This window comes from Grampus griseus (genome assembly GCF_964374135.1).
Source record: "Grampus griseus genome assembly, chromosome: 9".
In the NCBI taxonomy this organism is placed as follows: Eukaryota; Metazoa; Chordata; class Mammalia; order Artiodactyla; family Delphinidae; genus Grampus; species Grampus griseus.
The window spans coordinates 35,405,238-35,419,383 of NC_139003.1; positions in this window are offsets into that span (position 1 = coordinate 35,405,238).

Below are 14,146 nucleotides of genomic sequence, written 5' to 3' on the forward strand. Positions count from 1 at the left end.
AGATAGTATATAATTTAGGCTTTGCAGGCCATATGGTCTCTGTCACAACTACTCAACCCCACTGTTGTAGCACAAAAGCAGCCATAGGCAACGTAAATGAAGGAGCACAGCCATGTTCCAATAAAACACTGGAATTTGAATTTCATGCAATGTGGATGTAGTCCTAACTCCTAATACCTCAGAATGTAACTGTATTTGTAAATAGAATCTTTAAAGAGGTAATTAAAATGAGGTCATTATGGTGGGCCCTAATCCATTATGACTTGTGCCCTTATAAGAAGAGGAAATTTAGACAGAATGATATAGAAGGAAGACCATGTGACAACACAAGGAGAAGACAGCCACCTACAAGTTCAGGAGAGAGGCCTCGGAAGAAACCAACCCTGACAATACCGTGTGGACAACTCAGACTTCCAGCCTCCAGAACCGTGAGAAAATAAATTTCTGTTGTTTAAGCTATCCAGTCTGTGGTACTTTGTTGTGACAGTCCTATAAAACTAATGTAACATATTCTTCTTCTTTTTTAAATTAATTAATTAATTTTTTTTACAGTAGGTCCTTGTTGGTTATCTATTTTAAATATAGCAGTGTGTACATGTCACACTTCTTCATTTTTTTTCAACCATTTAAATTAGGCAAAACTATTTTTTACATCACAGGAGGTACACAAACAGGTGATGGGCAGGTCCTCGTTTGCTGAGCCTGATCTAGAAGTTCCTTTTCAAGCTTCATTTTATAAAGCAGACAACTACGTCTTCACTTCCTCAGATTTCCTCAAACTCAACCTGTTCCTAGGGCAGGTCATCCTGTCCTTCTCTGTTATCTAATCTGGTTTATACTTTCTCCTCTTTTGTGTTCCCTGCCTTGCTGAGTGGAACCACCATCTACTTTGTCACCCAAACCTTAAACCTGGTAGTTATCCTAGATTTCTCATTTCCTTCATTTCCCACATCTAATATGGAACCAAATCTTACTGATTCTGTTTAATATTTCATTGACTATGTGGTGTGTCCTATCACTTATTCTTTTATAATACTGTGCAAATTTGTCCAGATCTTTAGTCTTACTGTCTACATTGCTGCCAGAGAGACTGTCTAAAGTCTAAATCTAATTACATTGTCCTTCCAGTGAAAACCTTTTAAAGCTTCTCTGTTATCTAAATCCTAAGCTTCTGAACATGATATACATTGTTTTCCATGAGGTCTTTCTTCATCAAATTCATTCCCTAATGGACTCCTCTTTCAACAACGGTTCAAATGAAATACTTGCCATTGTCAAGAAGGGGCGCAAGGTTACCTACTTCCCGGCCTTTATTTATGCTGTTCTCTTTGCAATACTTTACTTTTCCTTCTTCACTTGATGGACATTTGCTCCTTGACGATGGGAAATATTTTTCATCTTTAGCTCTTACACAAGGCTTAGCAAAAGGTAGACTCTTCAAAAATACATTAATTATTAACTGTGATCAAAAGAGCTGTGTGAAAGATAATAACATATATATATTTGCACATACGTATGTATGTGATGTTAATGTGTGTGTGTATGTGTGTGCTTATGTACATAAATATGTGCACACAAAATCTCTGCTTTCTGGCCTAACTAACAGTGGTGTAACAGGTGCAACAACTTTTAGAGCTGGGTTGAAGGATAATTGGACTCCAAAGAGTTTGGGTCCAGAACTCCATCAGTTCAGGATGTATCCGGAAGCATCAGGGAAAACATCCCTGTCCATTTCCTGCTCACTCTGTCTGTAGCCCATTCGAAGCATGCATTATCTTTTGCTTCCAGTTACTCAAGCCCTACATGACCTTCAAGGCTCCACTTAGAGCTGTACTCCTTCAGGGATCCAGAAGCCTGTTCCCACTATTCCAAAGTTTAGTGACTATTCGTTTCTCTCTTGTAATATTTAATAACGGCGTTTAGCACTCGCTTTTAAAATTTCCTTCTGATTTGGAGGTTTGTCTTCCCTTGCTTTGCAAAATACTTTGTTAAATGGTCATCTCAGCACATAGCTTAGTCCCAAGCACCATGTAGGCAGTTGGCAATTGAAGGACCAGGTCAGAAAGAGTCCTTTGTTTGATCACTCTTATAGCTCTGAGAGTCTACCCTGTATTGCATACATGAACTTTAACATTTGAGGGGTCACTGAACTTTTTGAGAATCCAGCAGATAGTGCCCCTCAGAAAAACCATAAATGTACACACACACACACACACACACACCATCTATGCAAACAATTTTGTATATGATTTTAAGGATTTATCAACGCCAGCTTACCAGACTGCAAGTTCCTTTACCTACAGATGTGTTGTATTTTTTAATACTTAGCACAGTACCTAGCTGTTCAATAAATCTTGTCTAAAATAAACAGTACTGAACTCAAGCCTTTACTAGACAACATTTCCTATATTTGTATTCCATACAGTACTTAGCACAGTGTCTTGGCCATAATAGTAATTTAATAAATATTTGTTGAATCAAATTGAATTCTGCTTTCTTTGTATCTCAGAGAAATACCAATTATAGTGATATAGGTAGGTGGGGCTAAATAAATATTTACAATGACCCTTTTAACACTTAATCTTATTGTTTTAACATTCTACAGACCTGAATCCACTAATTTGAGTATATTAGTGTTAATAGATATACTCTTTTAATCTTTTTTTCATGAAGTGTTTAAATTTTAAAGCATTTAGTTAGAAAAAACACAAAGAATTCATCTGTCCTTTTATAAATGTCACTACATTCTATTTTGAGAATAATGTGAATAAGGACCAGGTCTGAGAAGTCTAAAATAAAGCATTTCTACCAGTGAAGGGAAAGTGTGAGGCACCTTTTTCTTCCACAATCAACCCAAATGCCTCACCACTTAAAACAGATTCTCTTCTGCTTGGGTAGCAATCCTGTTCTTAGCAGTTTTTGGAATAATGAACAACCCTCTTCATAATGACAGAACTTTAAGCCTTAAAAATAAAATAAATAATTAAAAAGGAGAAGGGAGAGCTGATTGATTGGAACGACACCAAATTTTTATTTTCAATGGCATTTGTAGCTGCTAGAAGTGACACAATTTATGTCAGTCTAGGAACTCGAGGTAACCAAACATAATAAGTTGTAATTGACCAAATTAAAGTCAGAAGAATTGTAGTTAGTTCATTAAATAAATAATATGGAGAATTTCCCAACTTAGCGGTGAGGTACAAAACAACAGATCATCTATACAGTAGAAAACAAGATGAAAAGGGATAAAATGAGAATAAAAACCTAACTTTCTCTTCAAAGAAAGCAAAGAAAAGACAAAGAAAAGAAACATTTAAAAAGGAAGATTCAATTAGCAAGGAAGGGAGAAAAGAGAGAAATCCAAGTGGGATTCTCTACGAAGGAAAAGAACGTGATGAGAGTTTAGATCATAATCTATAAATAGTCTTTTATTTTATAAATCCTTCATGTGGTGCATAGATTACACAGTGAGCCTCCCGTGTCCTTAAAATGTATAGTCTCACAGCACATCCCTTTTAAGGCAATACCAAGCACAAAGAATTAGGTCTGGAAAATGACTTGCGCTTCTCTTGATGAGGAGGGAATTTGGGAATATGGCACAAATTGTCACGAGAGCACAGGAGGGATAAGACTTAGTTGTCTATGAAATATTTCGGAGAAGTAGTATGCCCCGCTTCTAACTTACCAGTGTGAGGGATAATTTTAATTACCATTCTGTAATGAACCTTCCTCCAAATAACACAGAAGACCACTTTACCTGTCATTCTTCACACACGTGTCAGGTCCTGTGTTTTTTGTCTCTTCTCATCCCTTTGTTCTGATTTTCAATTCTATAAGATGCTAGGGGTGATGGAAGGGGGCTAAGGATGGAAAAGCAGAGTGTGAGAGGGTCGATATTTTACAATTAATTCTTTGATATGTTTTGTTGTCTTTTATTGTATTTTCAAGGACTCCTTTCCATAATATTTCCAAATGCTTGAAATAAAGAAGCAGTCTTTCAAATCCTATATCAAACATAATACTTTTTTTCCGTTTTTTAGCAGGGCAAAGAATTGGCAAATGTAACCACCATCATATTTGGCACTTCTCTAGAATATTCTTTATTACTGGCCTTTACGATTTATTTTTAAAAAGAACTGTTATTTTTAAAGAGGAATTAAAATAGATTCTGACATGCCTGAGCTAGGGATGAGTTGTACACATCTGCATTCTTAGCTCTCTTCCCATCTGGCCCAGAGAACCAGAGTGGCTGAGGAAAAAGCACTCATCCGTGGTTGGATGAGCATGGTCAATGGATTTCCCCTCCTGTCAGACAGGTATCAAGACATTTAAAAAGCTATGCCATCTTTTTTTAGGAAGATAAATATATCACATCTTCCTTCAGTCACTTATCTTGAGAATCACTGTCTTCTGAACATTTCTTCTTGCCAGAAAGATTATAGAGTTTTATTTTTAGTATTTTCATTACAAAAGAAATGTGTTGTACTTTAACAATTAAAAATATATATATATAATCTATACTCCTCACTACATTTTTTTCACCCTAAATATCTAAATATCACTGAGTTTTTCAAAATGTCCACGGAAACAATGATTTAATATAATAAAGTTATGTGTGTCAATAAGAGTTGTACTTCTCCAAGGATTATCTTCCCTCTTCTTCGGAATAAGAAGAGTCATTCATTTTAAGAGTCACTTTCTAAAAGAGTTCTTTCTAAATACAATATCCCTACTTTCATTGTCTAAACTTCTTTTGCTGACCACAAAAAATGTTGCTTTGTACATTTCCATCTTCAGAATTTTTGTCATATTTCATATACTCTCTCTGGGAAATCTCATTCTGTACCATAATTTAAAATCTTTTCTTTGTATCAACAGCTCCCAAATCTACACTTCCAGCCCAGAACTCACTCTTCAGCTTTAAAACTATAGGACATATCCACTTGTTTGTTCAACATGTTCTTAAAGAAGGTCATTATTCAGTGGGAACCTAATCCAGGCCCACTCCCTCTCCCAGATTCCACCTCTTAAATAAGATATCACAATTGACCTGGGTATCATCTTTAACATCTTCTCTTTCACAATTTCCTTTCATCCCTGCCTGACATAGTGGAACCCAAAGATATATCATATCCTGTTAATGTTCCTTCTGATACGTCTCTCAAAGTCATCCTGTCATTGCCACCCCCACTGCTAGGTTCTATTACAGTGTCTTACCATCTCTTGCCTGGGGTTGCTTTTAGAGAAAAGAAAAATTCATCATGCCCAGTAATGACTCATACTCCAGAATTATCAGAATAGTTCTACATACCCCCCTCATTTTGCCCTGATCATTATGATCATTATACAGGAAGTGGCCAGAGAAGATGATCCACTTTCGTAGAAAGTCATATTCAGTGACCAAACTCTCTTTCTGAACAGTGTGGACCAGGACAAGGTAAGGGAGAGTCAGAAAGCTTCTGAAGTCAATGTTTTATGAGACTGTTCCAACACTCAGCAATACCAGATGATTGTGAATCGCAGAGTACATGGAAGACCATCAAAACCTTGAGTATTATCCTCTTGTTCACTGGCTGTTGCATGATTTTCAAACTGCAAATGGACTGGAAAGCTGAAACCCTGATACCTGTTAGTGGCCAGTTGGCTGATTGGACTAGAACAGCAACATCATAATCTGAAAAGGTGTCAGTGATGGTGAGGCACCACTAAAAACCCTGAAAGGGGACCAAAGGCTAGATATAGCCAATCTGCCAGGAAGATGCTTATAATCTGCTGGATTATAGTTTCCCAAGTGGCAGACTAAACATCTAGGCTACTTGGCAATAGCCCAAGATTCATTAAAACTATAACTAGGTTCAGCAAGGGCTGTAATAGCTAGAGCTATGAGAACTGCCACACTAAAAGGAAAAACCACAGATATCTTTGATTCTGTACAGCTGGCGCTGAGGTTGAAGAGCCACAATACCCCAGTGGACACCACCAGGTTTCTGCTCCGCTGAATTGTTCAAAGAACCAGGCCCAGATATTTAGGGGAAATTCTGTGAATTCAGGGTTCCATGCAGCCAAAAGCTTTGCTTTAGGCTGCAGGGATGACAGTGAGATGGGTTAAGAAGTATTTTATGTGTCCCCCTGGCACTTCTCCAGATGTAGATCTTTTTTTTTTCTTTTTTAATTAATTTATTTATGGCTGTGTTGGGTCTTCATTTCTGTGTGAGGGCTTTCTCTAGTTGTGGCAAGTGGGGGCCACTCTTCATCGCGGTGCGCGGGCCTCTCACTATCGCGGCCTCTCTTGTTGTGGAACACAGGCTCCAGACGCGCAGGCTCAGTAACTGTGGCTCACGGGCCCAGTTGCTCCACGGCATGTGGGATCTTCCCAGACCAGGGCTAGAACCCGTGTCCCCTGCATTGGCAGGCAGATTCTCAAACACTGCACCACCAGGGAAGCCCCAGATGTAGATCTTTTTGATCAGAAAAGTCCCCCTAGACTTTATGAACATTCTCAGTACCATCATGTGAAACACCAGTGTCAATTATACATTCAGCAAGGGAGGTCACGACAATACTACATTAAATTAACTCAAAGCGTCACACCCATACAAGATCACTGTTAACTTCTTTTCCCCACTGCAAACCTTGCCCAAAGCCTATCAGTTGAATTTGAGTGTCCCTTCCCCCCATGGGACTGTATAGGATAGTAACTTTCTCCCTATACCAAACAGAGCTATAAAAATTTGAGTCCTTACACTCTCCAAATTTCCCCAGGTTACTAGGATGGGTATGTATGGACTTCAGTTCCCCTTCGGGATAAGGAAGTTCCCCCTAATTATCTTTCTTTTTAAAGCAGTTGTGTAAGGTTAGAGAAGGAGAGAGGGAACAGGGAATGTGCAGGGTGAGAGTGGAACTAGGCTATTAAATAAAGCACATTTACCTTAGGTCTCCAGCAACATGGTGGCTGTTCATGGCTCAACCAAACAAACTTCCAATGTTATTGGCCCACCAAAGGCCTATATGGGGCAGCAAAGTCAGCATTGCTGGCACCAATATTACAGATCTGGGGGCCCTTTGATTCAGCCATGGACAAATAGCCTTTGAGCAGCCACAGATAAATTGCTTTGAGACTGTGACCCTGAGGTTTGTATTCCTTGCTTGACTTGGGCTTAACTCACATAGAAGTCTTCTTTTTAAAAGGAATCTACCTTAATCTACACCATTTGCTATCCCATTATCAAAACGGTATACCTTAAGTGCTTACTCAATTTCAACATAAAGGCTAGGAGAGTTTTCTATGGTGTCAAGGCTGACTGCAACAATTTATCTACATGTCTTTGAGTGGGTTTCTAATTCTCCAGTGGGGTGAACTCCATCACTCCACTGGTATTGTTAAGTCAATCAGGGCAATAAGAGTCCAAAGTTTAGTCAATGCCTCATCTGGGGTTTCTCAAGGGAGCTCGTCTGTCTCAGGGAAATCTCTGTAAAAGGGCCATATCTCCCTTATAACAGCCATGAACCACTGCAACAAACAAACAGAAAACGACAATAAAAAGACCTTTGTGACCTTTTGCTGTCAATTCTAATGGATCTAAGTTAGTCATACTAGACTGTGGGTGGGGCTGAGCTATGAGCCTGCCCAGCTGTTGCATTCCTCCGTAAAAAGCAATTAAGTCCCCTGCCTCTCATTTCTTCATGTCTCAAGTAAACCAGCCAACGTTCTAAACTTTGTCTGTGTCCTGTCCATACTATTCATTAATTTTCCTTCTTTCAACCAGTGTAGTGTACATTCTTTAGTTATTGTCTGAAATGGATTGGAAACATCTGACCCTTAATGTTAGTTGTCTGGGTGACAATGGGGCAAACCTGAGACTGACTACCAGATTGTCAAGGAATCCTCACCCTCCACCTTAGGAGAAAAATTAGCAGCAACCAGGGCACCATTCATGCATCTATCTCTGAACCAACTTCCTGATACTTGGCCTACAACCACCCTCCTAACGTTTCCTCATTCATAAGTAATAAAACAGAACACCATTTACTGACAGGCTGGCCATACAATTTGGTCAATATGTTTACTACTGAGTCCTATGGACCTCCCTCAGATACCATTAATTGCCCTGTGGCACTAATTTTTCCTCTTCCAGAAAGCATGTCTTTGTCAGTATCATATTCATCACCAAACTGTCAAGAACTGTGAAGGATCTGAGCTTTACTTTACAGGGGGTCTATGGGTGCTTGCAGTAGATGTGAGACTCCTTTGTCAGAGTCAAAGAACTTCATTACTCATGGCACAGAAACCAGCATGAAAGTCAGCATACATTATGCAGAGTCTCCGAGCCCAAGTTCTCACAAAGAGGGCCAGATGATACCTGCATGTGCAGTAGGTTGCACTCCAGGAGATGAACTCAGAACTTGGGAACCCAAATCTTTTATAGTGGGCAGTAAGCATACCTGACTATGCCCTGGAGGGAGACATTATCTTTATTACCCCAGACAGTAAGCAAATCTGCCTCTTCCTCTGGAGGGAGATACCATCTCTATCTTCTAAGGCTGCTTTCTATACAAATATCCTTAAAAAGATAATCTGGGGCAAAGCACTCTTCTCCCAAGATATCCAGAAACATGAAAGAACCACAGAGATACTCTCTTACTTTCCTCTCTACACACTCCACCACAGCCCAGGAACCAGGTGCCAGATTCCAAGATTCAGAATGTTTAGCTCTGACTCATTTCACCATGGTTAACATAGTACTTAGATTGTAAACCTTTCCTTTGAGAGTTCCTGTTATATTGGGACATATGCCAGTTCAAAAATCAAGGCATTCAAGGCAAAGTTATGTTGCACAGCATAATTGCTTATTCACTTTTCTAGTTTTCTTACTTCCTCTTTTCACCCCTTCTTTTACCCTTTTCATGGGTAGATTATACTTCATGATAGATTATATTCCTAAAATTTAAATACTATTTTAATAAATGAAATAGATTTTATTTCATTAAATATTATACTCAGTATGTTTAGAATATGACTAGGGAAAAACCTACTTTATTCTGGACAGCTATTTTAAAACCTAGAAAAGTATAGCCAGTACTCAAATAGAGATGGAGACAATACGTTAAGTTTATAAGCAAATGAAGATTTACACTCTGCACAAGATTTAGTATTTGCTATTTCCCCTCAAATCTGAGAATTGCATTATAGAATGAAGTTGAGGAGGGAGGACTCTGCCTCATATTTCATTTATTTGATTAAGTTTTTACAGAGGAAATAAGATTTCAATTCAATAACTCTAAGATACGTTGTTTCAGCCCTTACCTTAATACCTTCAGTCAGATTCTATATAAGATGTTTATATAAAGGGACGATGGAATACCAGGGTTTTGGTATAAGATCAGAGTAAATGTTAGGACATCTATAGCAGAATATACTAATGGTTCAAATTAATTCATTCCAATGGGATGTACTTAAACTGGGTGTAGCTCAGTCATAGAAAAACATGAGAAGTCCAAAATATATGCGCATATCCAGCAATGCATGATCACAAAAAAATTCTTTATAAAATAAAGAATTGAGGGAAAGTTTCCCTTCATCATCCTAAAAGTATACTGTATTGTAATTTAGAGAATTATAAACAAATCCTAATGAGTTAATATCAACCACTTATCTTTTGTCAGACTACCCACGAGTAGGCTGCCCATTTACAGAGTAAAAAGGATCTAGAATAATCTTTGTTGCTGCTTTCCTTTTAATGAAGTGCAACCATTTCTGAGATGCATATATGACTTTAGAAATACTTAACATTTCTTTAATGATGAGAAAGCTCAGCGCTTACTGACAGTGAGATGGAAGGTATTACATTTTACACCATAAAACTTGCTTTCTGTTCCAGAATTCAAGTAATATGATAAGTGAGGCCTATGACATGTCCTTTAAAGATACAAGGACAGAAAGGCATGCCATTTGCTTCTAATTTTAATTGTTCTAGTGAGCAATAATTTTCGAGCTCCTTGTCAAAGAAGGGAAAATGGTAAATTAAGTTCTTATGTACAAATCCATCCAAGACCAGAATTCTCTAGCCTTCATGTAGAAACCACTGGATCATCACAGGGTTTACCTACATCCCACGGAGAAAACTATTCAAACTCATGTCTGGATTACACAGGTGATCCCATCTGTCAGTCTTTTGAAATCCTTTCTGCTCTCTGGCCTTACTTGTTCTCTATTTTCAGCGAGTCTTCTGGCAAAAGAGCAGTAGTCAAGGCAAGCTGGGAACCAGAGTGTTATCAACTTGTTTGTGATGCTTTCTCACCTGGCTTTCTGCAAAGCTCTAATAACAAGAGGAGGTGGTATTGGCCTGTTAATAATTAATAGCACCCAGTGCAGATGAAGCACTTCTGTCATAGGGCTTCATCAGTAAGGTCATGGTACAACAGGGCCTACAGGTTTTGTAAGCGTGAGTGGTATTTGCATATGTCAGAACAGACCGTGCATGCTAACAGCACAAACACTTCACATCTGCTTCTGTTTACTCCCATGCTAACACCCCAAAGAACAGAGGTCCTGTGTTAATTGCTCAGTTACATACTGACTGTTGATGTGTTTTCCACAGAGCTTTTCCTAAGTGCACTGTTGCAAATAAACTGCTAATGACTTTGCTTATTCCAGGCACCCTTTCAAGGAAATCTACAGCACATACTCAGATTAATGATTCCTCTATTTAGCAGTGTGTCTTGTGACTAGGTTTGCATAGAAGCAGCATCAATTAAGTAGCAATTATCTGCAAAGTGGGAAAAAAAGAGGGAAGATATAAATAAGTAATGAGCATGATGCTAAAACCTCTGAGAACAACTAAAATTGAAGTCTGAGGCAAGAGCACTGACTAGTGAACATATTTTTCCCATATTTTCTTACCTGAAACCCACAGAGCCCCTGCAAAATCCAGAACAATTACAAACACTTATGTTCTTAAGTGATATTTTTATATTTGATATTCAAGGTGACCACTATTTTGAAAGAGCAAAGAAACGAGAAAACAGAGTTGTATCTAAACACCACTAACAAGACAGTTTAGAAAATGAGGGAGAGAGGGAGAGGAAGGATTGGCCTATAAATGTTTATTTTGTGAAAGGACTCGACTAAAACATATTTTCTATGGACTAAAACATATTTTCTATGTGCCTTAGTAACAGAGGTCAGCACCATGTCTCAATTTATCCCTCTATTCTTGTCAAGCAATGGCCTTTATTAGTACCTCATAAGACTTATCTGGAAAACTACATTATCTGCCTGTAAAGAAAAAGAACAAATGGGGTTCTGAGGCAATACAAAGTGTTCAAATTAGTAGGCTTGGTAACAAACTTTATAAGATTTATCTTTCCTTACTAACCTTGGCTTATAACAGCCAGATAGGTTCTTTCAGCTCAGGATCCCCTTAGGAAATACACAGAAAGGCAGAGACCCTGGTGGCATCCATCTGGCCTTGGTCCTTATCAACCAGGATGTTTTTGACCTCAGTCTCTTTCATTAACATGGACTGGGCAGAATGTGAATTAGAGCAGTAGGCAAATGTTTTAAGGTTTCTCCAGAAGATCTAGAGCCCAGTAATTCCTTTGATAGCTTTTTCCCCTCAGGGCTCAATGACTATGATAGTTCAAAAGTGTGGTTTATTTTCTTTTTTCACCTACAATGATCATATTTTCCTGCTCCTAAATGATGACATTTAGTTTGACAAATATACATGAAGAAAGACAATTACAATTGTGTAATGTATTGACTAGAATAACATTAGGCTAATGTAACAAAGAGACCCAATAAAACAGGAGTTTACAGAACAAAGAAGATGTTTCATTGTAATATCCCAATCCAAAGGGAAGCTCCTGGCTGCTGGGCTGGTATGCCCCATGTGGTAAGTCATGGACTTTGGTGACCATGAAGGGGTACCCCCCAGATTTTCTTAAAGAAAACCTGCTAGAAGACAAGCTGCTGCACCTTCAGATCCTCCAAGACATTCATGTTGATGCCATACTAGCCCCCCAGGCTACTCTCAGCCAATGACTAAGCATGGCCGGGGTGCCAGAGCCAGGCCATCTTTGCCTGATGCAGGACCTTCTCATGGGAAATTCTGTTCAGGGAGTCCACATTGGCTTGGCTGACATTTCTCAGAGATGTTCTTTAGTTTGAAACATACCCTGCCCATCCTTCTTACCTCCTGCTCTCCTTTCACAGGTGTCAAAACGGCGCTCAGGCCAAAAGGCTCTCCCCACCTCTTCTTCTCCCTCTCCCCTTTTAAATACCTTTCACAAATATTCCCTCCAATATTTGTTGTAGGTTCAAGCTCATTTAGCTGCACTATTTTCTTGCAACTGAGAAGTCTTTAAACTTCTGCAGGTACTCACTCTTTTACCTGAAACCCTTTGAGCCAAAGGGTTTTCTGAATTCAGAATATGGTGCATCTACCTTATATTATATACTGACCCCATTTGGAGTATTATGCAGTAAAATCCAAACACACACACACACAAAGTAGGATAAATAGAGGCTATACATGATATCACATAATTATAGGTCACTTTATTGCCAATAAATACGTCTAGATAAGGGTGGGAATGGTCTCTAAATAAATTACCAAAAAAAAAGGTGTTTGGTTTTCAGAATTGTGAACCTATATCTTTTGCACTATTGTTAACAGTTACTGTAGGCTCAGATCCATAATTTCCCCCTCCTTACTTTATTGAGCTGTTAGATCCCAGTCCAATAGTTCTCACGCTTCAGCATCAATAAGGGGGCAGTTTTCAACTCCTAAATTTTTGTTCAGTAGGTCTAAGGTAACACCTGAGAATCTGCCTTTTTAACAAGCTAGGCAGGCCCATCACCACCTGTGATTCTGATGCAGAAAGCCTTGGGATTCACACTTTGAAAACACTGTCCTAGACTTTATGCTTCACTATGGTAAACTACTAATGTCCTTAGTTCCAGGTGTAATCTGGATTTTGAGGCTTTTTGTTTTTTAAACGCAGAAACAGCTAACTCACTTATTCTCTTGTTCTTCCTCTCTGAGTCTGGCTACTTCTGCAGACAAGTCCTATAGCCACTGACTTCCTAGTATGATATTAATTTCACCAATAACTCTTCAGGGATGTTTATCTTGCAATGGCAGGAGTTAGCTTTTTGAACTGAAATAGAGCTGAATAATTTCCACTTATCTTTGAATATCTGTCTCACCAGAGTATCAGCTTGAGCTTACAGAGTTGTGCAAGGAGGCCCCTGTTCCCCTTATAGTTGGAGTTATAGGTAGAAAACCTTTAGATAAACTCTAATGGGTAAATGAATCCACAACAGGTATAGCAGAACAACTGGCATGAAATAAATTTGTAAGTGTCCTCTCAACTCAGGACTACTTTTAGCTTGGTTCTCTTGCAGGACCAATTTTCTTTTGAAGGAGTAAAACAGTTATATTTCTAAACTTTCCTTTCCCCTTCCAAAGATATTTCTGATTTTCTATTTTAAGCTGAGTGCTTCCTGAAACTGGAGACTAATCAGAGACTGGAAGGTGATATTTTAAGAGGACAGGTTAAGGGAAAAAAAAAAGTTGTTTGTAAAGGGATCTGGGTATTTATTTGGGCAGTATGTTTTCTGCAAATAAATGTTTGCTCCCCTCGTAATAGGAATTTAAAGTCCTCTGCTAAGCACAGCTTGAATGGTTATTAATATTAATAAGGGAAAACACAAGAAAAACCATGTCCAAAAGCATCCTTTAGAATTACATAAATACCATCATTTCTACAGTTTTACAATTATCAAACTGAAGAATATGACATTTTGCCAGGATTTAACTGGAATTAGAGGTTAAATGTGGTGTATATCCCTGGAGAAACAATTTTAAGAAAATGTTAGAAAAAAACTAATAATTTTATGCTAAAATAAACACAGGCTTTATGGTACAGAATATGAAGTTTGTGTGCTTTAATTAGTAAAACACATGCCTGTTAAGAAATATCATAAATAAAAATGCCTCTTTAGTCCAAGACCTCACATCCTAGAGAGCTCTGTCTTCTTTCTCAGTGATTCAGGGTAAGCTGGTGGGTAGAAAACACTGCAGTTGATTGTGACATGTGTGGTTAGGTATTTCCTGTAAAGAGTGTAAACGTGCCTACTTTG